This window comes from Pelodiscus sinensis, chromosome 1 (genome assembly GCF_052426305.1).
Source record: "Pelodiscus sinensis isolate ZL-2025 chromosome 1, ASM5242630v1, whole genome shotgun sequence".
Lineage (NCBI taxonomy): Eukaryota > Metazoa > Chordata > Testudines > Trionychidae > Pelodiscus > Pelodiscus sinensis.
Window position 1 is genome coordinate 293,946,037 of NC_143052.1, and position 8,600 is coordinate 293,954,636.

General features: G+C 46.4%; 1 long non-coding RNA gene across 1 annotated transcript in view; it reads right to left on the reverse strand.

Annotated features, from left to right (window-relative positions):
• Positions 1 to 7,902, reverse strand: part of LOC102445424 (uncharacterized) — a 187,820-nt gene extending 179,918 nt beyond the window's left edge. Inside the window, exon 1 of the long non-coding RNA XR_016348480.1 lies at positions 7,702 to 7,902. This is a non-coding gene — a long non-coding RNA (uncharacterized LOC102445424). The remainder of the gene's footprint in view (positions 1 to 7,701) is intronic.
• Between the last annotated feature and the right edge of the window lie 698 nt (positions 7,903 to 8,600).

The window sequence follows — 8,600 nt, forward strand, 5'->3', positions numbered from 1 at the left end:
GGAGTTACTATACTATAATTTCCACACCCAACAAACAATACAAAACAGAAAGCTACAAGAGTAACAATAATGCAGGCAGGAATCCAGCAGCAGAGTGGGGGCTATCCAGTTTATTTAATTTAATTTAATGGAACATATATGATTACCTGCCTTATGGCAGGGTTCATGTGTGTACATTCAATTCAAACAACTCACGGTTCATAGACAAAGTATAGGTTTGTGAGGCCAGAATGAACCTGAACCTGAGGAACTATGGGACTCCTTCCTGCATTATTGTTACGCTTATAGCTTTTTGTTATGTTTTGTTTTGTTTTGTTTGTTGAGAGTGGGGACTATTGGCTTGAGTTTAGCAAATGTTAAGTGTACCTGGTTCTCATACTCCCTTTTAAAACTCCCATTTGCTGCTCCAGTTTGCTATTTGCTCTGGATGCTTAGGAACTGGCTTTTTAAACCCTTGTTCTTCAGTATATCTTACACTATGCACTTATTTTGATATAAGCTATTTTGGAATAATAACTCCTGAAATAGCTATTTCAAAACAGCATGTCCACACTTAAAATGCTCTTTGAAATAGCGCAGATCTGTGTTGAAATAGCACGTACACACTGATTGGAGGCTGAATCGCATTTAAACCCCCGGGAAGCTCTCTGTGCACGGCATCAGGACAGCAGTCACTTCCTGTAGCTGCTGCCTGAAGTTTGTACTTAAGGAGCGCTCCTCTACAGCCATGTCTCAGTCTCCTCTCCATTGTCTACGCTCCTCAAGAGACAGCAAACTTTTCTCACTGCCTGCTCTGGTTGCCCTTGTGGACAGCATACAGCACTTTTGCCATGGAGCCAGACTTGCTGCAAAGTACAGTACTTGCCGGCTCTTAGACCTCCTGCTGCACCTCCTGGTGCAGTTAACACAGGCTACCCACATGGCTCTGTAGACCCAGGACCTGCATGCAGCTCACTGTGGGGCACCTCCTCACCCCACTCCACATGCTGCTCATGCAGCACAACCCCTCCCAACCTCCCTTGCACACTGCACTGCCACTTCTGGAGATAGGACAAGTGTTTGAACCGATGGGACCAGATTGTCATGGAGTGGTGGGACAAGCAGCAATGGCTCCAGAACTTCCACATGCGGAAGGACACCTTCCTGGAGCTGTGTGAGTGGCTTGCCCCAGCCCTCCAGTAATGGGACACCCACATGAGACCCACAACCCCCCTCCAGAAGCGGGTTGCCATTGTTGTTTGGAAGCTCACCACACCAGACAGCTATAGCTCCATCGGGAACCAGTTCATCATGGGGAACTCAACCTTCGGGGCCATGCTCATGAAGCTATGACTGTGTTACGATTGTCTTAGGAGGGTGATGAACTGCTGGAATGGGGTTCCCTAGGGAAGGTGGGGGTTGACTCTCCCTCCCTGGAGGTTTTGCAGTCCCACCTTCACAAAGTTCTGATGGGGAATGGGGTAAGTTGGAGTTGGTCCTGATTTTGGGAAGGGGGCTTGGGCTCGGGGACATCCTGGGAGCTCTGGCAACCCTGTGATTCTCTGCATCATTCTACTGGTGGTGAGGGCCATCAACATCATCCTGCTGCACAGGGTTATCATCCTTGGCGACGATGAGGGATCATCACCGGCAGGGATGTTAAATATTGGTTAATTGACTAGTCAATTAGCCTCATGAATTTTTATCTCTTACTTGACTATTCTAGTTCCTGGGGGTGGGAGCAGTAGCCAGTGTGCTCCAGCCCCACTCCTGAGGAGCCCCCTGCCACTCTGCACTGCTGCCTCTGTCTCAGAGGCAACAGCATAGGGTGCTAGGCAGGAGCTGGTCTGCAAGGGGAGCCAGTTTAAAAACCTGTTCCCCTTGCGGACCGGCTGCCAGTTGCCCCATGCTGCTGCCTCTCATAAAGAGGTAGCAGCATGGGGGTGGCAGCAGCCCCTGTCCAGGGGGCTGTCTGAGCTCCCAGACCCAATGCAAGCCAAAATTGAGCTGGGCTGCCTGGTTCCTAATACACTTTAAATGCAAAGCTGCAGCAGGGGTACGTCCCAGACCCGGCACAAGCTGGGACTGAGCCAGGCCGCTGGCCAGCTTGCTAAAAAATGTACTGGCAAGGAGGGGAGGGGAGAATGAGTGTAGTCTATAGCATTAACCTATAAGCTTTTGCTTATTGGTTAATCAGTGAATTGATTACACTGTTACATCCCTAGTCTCCGGCTTTGCTGCCATGAGATTCCCCAACTGCGGAGGGAGAGGCATTGACAGCACCCACAGCCCCATTTTGGCCCCCAATCACCAGGCCTCCGATTACATCAACCGGAAGTGGTAATTTTCAATGGTACTGCAGGCCCTTGTAGACCACAGAGGCCGCTTTACCAACATGAACATTGGGTGGTTGGGGAATGCACACAATACCCACATATTCAGGAACTCCAGCCTCTTCCAGACGATGCACATTGGCGCATTTTTCCCCAAATGCAACATCAGGGTTGGGGACATGGACATGCTCATGTGCATTGTGGGTGATGCAGCCTACTCCTTGCTCCCCTGGCTAATGAAGCCCCACACGGGACACCTGGACCCCAACAAAGAACACTTCAATGCCAAACTGAGCAGGGCCCGTGTCATGGTGGAGGGTGCCTTCACATATCTGAATGGGAAATTCCACTGTCTCCTCACCTGCCTGGACCTCAGCAAAAGGAACATCCACCAGGTTATGTCGGCCCACTGTGTCCTGCACAACCTGTGCAAGAACAAGGGGGAGATGTTCCTACCAGGATTGGGGGCAGAGGCTGAGCAGTTGGCCAGGGCCTTTGAGCAGCCATCTACTGCTGCCATCCAGCAGGCCCATCAGGGGGCTGTGCGCATCTGGGAGGTCTTGAGGGAAAGTTTCAGACAAAGCCAGCTGTGACACTCTCCCTGGGCATTCCCACAAGGGGCCTCTGCATTGCTGCTGTGTGCACCTTTCCTCCTCCACTCTCCACTTCCCACCTTCTTCCCCTCCCCTGCAGACCAAATAAATCAGACTTTTTGTTTTAGAACAATAAACTCTCTGTTATTTTTAATTGAGGTAAATATAATAGTGGAGGGACTGGTGAAAGAACCTGGGAGGAGAAAGGGGGAGGAAGGGCTCGGGGGTGGGGCTGACTTCCTTCTCCTCAATCTCCTCCTCCTCTTCATCTATGGGCTTGCTCTTGTGAAGGCTGACGACGGCATGTCCATCCCGGAGTTAACAACAAGGGTGGGAGGGAATGACCCCCTTCCCAGGATGCGGTGGAGCTGCTCATAGTACTGGCATGACTGGGGTGCCGCTCCAGAGCTGGAGCTCCGCTCCCTGTCCTTTGTGTAGGCCTGGCGCAGTTCTTTGAATTTCATATGCACCTGCTCCTGGGCACCCTTCTGGGCCAGGCTGTTAGCCATTCAGCCATACACATCTGCATTCATGTATTTGGTGCGGAGAGCCTAGATGTTAGCCTCCTCTCCCCAGACCTCAATGAGATCCAGGATCTCAGCACCAGACCAGGATGGTGTCCTTCTCTTCCACCCCCAGGCACAGGCTTGCTTGCATCCAGGGGGTGCTCAGTGGGAATCTAGGGGTATGCTATGGCAGCAGTGAAGGCTGCTGCTGCGTGGCACAGGGCTGGCAGGGCCTACTTTGTGCCACAAGCTCTTTCCCCTGTGGCTGCAGCTTTAAAGGCTGCAAGGGAAAGGGAACTAAGAAGTTCTGATGGGTATGGACAGAATGGCCATCAGGACAGCTGTGAGAAATCCTGGAGGCCAATTATTTCAAAATAACCACAGCTGTGCTGTCTACTCACACGCTATTTGGAAATAACTATTTTGAAATAGGCATTATTCCTCATGAAATGAGGGTTTATTATTCCGGAATAAAAAGCCTTGTTACTTCAAAATAACATTAGTTATTTTGAAATAATGTTGCAGTGTAGACGTGCCCCTTGAGTAGCCTTGCAGCTTTTAAGGGCCTTTACGGCCATTAAATAGCCTAAAGTAGGTAACTAAAAGGCCTTTCTTGTTGGGCAAGACATAATGCCTTCTGCTAGAGACCAGAATTTCACACTAATCATCTCCCTAATGTCTGGTGATCTATACAGTTTCAAAGGTTTGCAATGCAAATGTTCAAATATTACCGTATAATATGGGATACAGATGTTAAGTGAAATTTTAATGCATGCACCAAGTTACAAGCATTCAATAAAGCCTAAACACATTCTTATAATTTTAATAGCTATTTTAACAATAGTATACAGGTGCACTGGACTGATTTCAGCTATGTATTTGTATTCAGTCAAGACATGGGGACCATAGCCTGTGCCGGCAGTTGGCTTGCCAGCATCACAATAGCAGTAAACTGTAGACAATATAATACCAAATCTATCTATAGTTGCAGTCATTATTATCATCTCCAGTTGTTCTCTAAACCAGGTGACTCAGAGACATCTCCTTTGACCTTTATTAAGGTGATGAAGTGATAAATTTTGTATTACAAATATAAAAGTTTTGGTACTATGTATATATTCAACTGTAAATTGTTCACTAACTTCAGCTTGGTTATATACATGTACGCTATAGCAAGATTAGTCAATTGCTAAACTTACACTATGACTTGTTTGTTTTTATTATATGATGCTCTGGTTTTAAAATAGGTGGGCAACTTACAAAATAGTATGTCAGATAATAACACTGAGATCTCAGTATTTACAGAGTTTGAACTTATTTGGCACAGTGCTTTAGTGAAAAGTCTATTTTTTTTCTGCATAGTTAGCCTCACTTACCTCGCTGAACAATTTATGAGGTCCTTCCGTAGGATGTAGAAAAAATAATAAATCCAAACAACAAATTTTAGAATACTTTTATGTTAAGATCAATATGCATATTTATAAGAAATAAGGGACTTATTTATTTTTTTATTATAATTAGAAAACAATGTTGCATTGCAGGTTAAACAGAACAAAGCAATACATATTATTCTTATTAACAGAAATTAGAGGAGACCTAATCTTTCTTCCTCACTATAGTGACAACACTATTTGTTTTACTCTTCCTCTGAGAAATTTTTCACTTCTTTAAAGAAATAAAAATGGTCATGTTTTGGCCAAGCAGCACTTTAACATAAATTATTTGTATTGGTTTATAATGCATCTGTCGTGTATCAAGGTGCTATACAATATAACACCACAAAACAGATAACAGTGAATGTCTAAAATAATAAGCAGAAAGGAACATTTAAGATGCACTTGAAAAATAATAGAGGAACCATTAGTTTGAAGAATTCCACCCAGTTATATAGGGGGTCTTTTTAGGGTTGCCAGATGGTTTCAACAAAAATACCAGACACACTTGACATTACATCACAATCTACATTACATCTTATTTACAAAATACCGGACATTTATGTTTTCTCATTTATATTTTCTCAGTTTGTTTCCCGAACAGAAAGCTCAAATACTGGACTGTCCAGTTCAAAACCAGACACCTGGCAACCCTAGTCTTTGTAGAAGCTGACAGCCATAATTAGTAACAGACTATGCAGAAAAAAACAGTTAAACCAGAGTCATATTAAGCAACAAATTAATTACACAATATATCAGGAATGGATCTTATCAGTTATGCAAAAAAATGTGACTATAAGGAATGAATCAATAAGTAGATAAACTATAGCACAAAGAATTAAATATAGAGCAGGTCATTTATACCCAGAAAGGAAATAATAGGCATGCAATAAGGCCAGGCACCACAAAAGGACTTGGGCATTGCAATGCCAAACATTTAGGTAGCTGGAAAATCACTGGAACAACAATGGGATCTACAAAGGCTGAGTAAGGCACTTAGGCCCAGATCCTAACTCATTGATTTCAGTGGAACTTCAAAATCTTGTAAGAGGGTGGGCTGCCCTGTAAGAGCTGGAGCTAGCCAACTCTGCTTACTGAAAGAGACAAATCTGAGGGGGATCAGGTGCTTTGCTTATCAAGAACATCTGGAAGGAGCAGAACTTCTAAGGGTATGTCTAGACTACATGGCTCTGTCACCCCATGTAAATTAGTTTACTAGACATACCCAAATGAAGCGGCGATTTAAATAATCACCACTTCATTTAAATTAAAATGGCTGCCGCGCTGAGCCGATCGGCTGTTTGTCGGCTCAGCACACTAGTCTGGATGCTCTGCGATCGACATCAAAGGCATTTGTCGACCACCCCGTTATGCCTCGTGGGATGAGGAAAAGACAGGAAACAAAGGGTAGGAATAAATGGTAAATTTTCAGATTGGAGAGGGGTAACTAGTAGTGTACCCCAAGGGTCAGTCCTGGGACCAATCCTTTACAATTTATTCATAAATGATCTGGAGAAAGGGGTAAGCAGTGAGATAGTAAAGTTTGCAGATGATACAAAACTGTTTAGGACAGTCAAGACAGAAGCAGACTGTGAGGAACTCCAAGAAGATCTCACCAAACTGAGTAATTGAGCAACAAAATGGCAAATGAAATTTAGTGTGGATAAGCGTAAAGTAATGCACATCGGGAAATATAACCCCAACTATACGTACAGTATGATGGGGGCTAATTTGACTACGACAAATCAGGAAAGAGATCTTGGAGTTATTGTGGACAGTTCTCTGAAAACTTCCACACAGTGTGCAGCGGTGGTCAAAAAGGCAAATAGGATGCTAGGAATTATTAAGAAAGGGATAGAAAATAAGACCCAGAATATCTTACTGCCCCTGTATAAAACTATGGTACGCCCACATCTTGAATACTGTGTACAGATGTGGTCTCCTCACCTCACAAAAGATATTTTGGCCTTGGAAAGGGTTCAGAAAAGGGCAACTAAAATGATTAGGGGTTTCGAACGGGTCCCATATGAGGAGAGGTTAAAGCGACTGGGACGTTTCAGTTTAGAAAAGAGGAGACTGAGGGGGGATATAATAGAGGTATATAAAATCATGAGTGGTGTGGAGAGGGCCGATAAAGAAAAGTTATTTATTAGTTCCCTAAATAGAAGAACTAGAGGACACCAAATGAAATTAATGGGTAGCAGGTTTAAAACTAATAAAAGAAAGTTCTTCTTCACACAGCATGTAGTCAACCTGTGGAACTCCTTGCCAGAGTAGGCTGTGAAGGTTAGGACTATAATAGAGTTTAGAGAGAAGCTAGATAATTTCATGGAGGTTAGGTCCATAAAAGGCTATTAGCCAGGGGATAAAAAGGTGTCCTTAGCCTCTGTCTGTCAGAGGCTGGAGAGGGATGGCAGGAGACAAATCGCTTGATCATTGTCTTCGGTCCACCTTCTCTGGGGCACCTGGTGCTGGCCACTGTCAGTAGATAGGATACTGGGCTAGATGGACCTTTGGTCTGACCCAGTATGGCCGGCCGTTCTTATGTTCTTATGTGATGTTCTCCCTCTGCTTGTGATCCATAACCAGGAACCTCTTTTCTGGGAGTCAGGAGCTTAGGCACCTAAGCCATTTCTTGCCAGATCCAGCGGTACTGAACCTTACCTACATCATAATTTTTAGCCCATTAGTTAGAGCACACCTTGGATGTGGAAGACCAAGGGTTGCTTTTTCCTCTTTGCCTAATGGGGAGAAAGGATTTGAACAGGGGAGTCTCCAACTTGTTCCCTTTGTTTTCTTTCTCCTCTGCTATCCTCTCTCTTCATTGTGCTATTTACAGAGCATGCTATGCAGATACAGGCAGTCCCCGACTTACGTGGATCCGACTTACGTCGGATCCCTAGATACGAACGGGGTGAGGCAACTCCCGCACATGCGCAGCAGCATTCCCGGGGCTCGCTCACCTGGGTCCTAGGATCCTCCTCCTCCTCGGGCCGGCTCCGACTGGGGTCCCGCAGAGCTGCCGGGCAGAGGAAAAGTGCCTCCCCATGCCCGCTGCCCCCCCACCCCCTGCCAGCAACAGGCTGCCCCCTCCCCTGAGCAACAGGCTGCCGAACAGCAGACAAAAGCAGCCTCTCCGCCCCTCCTCCCCTCTATACATGCCGGGCTCCCGGAGTGCAGCAGCGTCCCCGGGGCTCGCTCACCTGGGTCCTAGAATCCACCTCCTCCTCCTCTTCGGCCGGCTCCTCCGGCCTGCCGGCTCCAACTGGCCTCTGCCTGCAGCAGCTGGCCACAGGGACAGGGATCCCGCAGAGCTGCCGGGAAGAGGAAAAGTGCCTCCCCACGCACGCTGCCCCCCCCCGCGGCCTCGCATCCTGCATGCCTCCCTCCTCCCCCCCTGCCAGCAACAGGCTGCCCTCTCCCCTGAGCAACAGGCTGCCGAACAGCAGACAAAAGCAGCCTCTCCGCCCCTCCTCCCCCTATACATGCTGGGCTCCCTGGGCAAACAAAGACTCCACCAAAACAAAGTGCTGGCCTCATTGTGTTAGCAAAAAAAGGACCCTCCTCCTAGAACCCTGGGTGGTGTGTGGAAATAAAGCTATTAGCTCAAAGCATGGTGCAGAGCTGTTTGGTATTTGATGAGTTACTCCTTTAGTCCTGAGTTTGTCACAGGGACAGAAATAGATGTGAAATCTTCTGAACAGGGGAACAGACAGCAAAACAAACATTAGAGGGGAGTTAACCTTTCCCTATGCT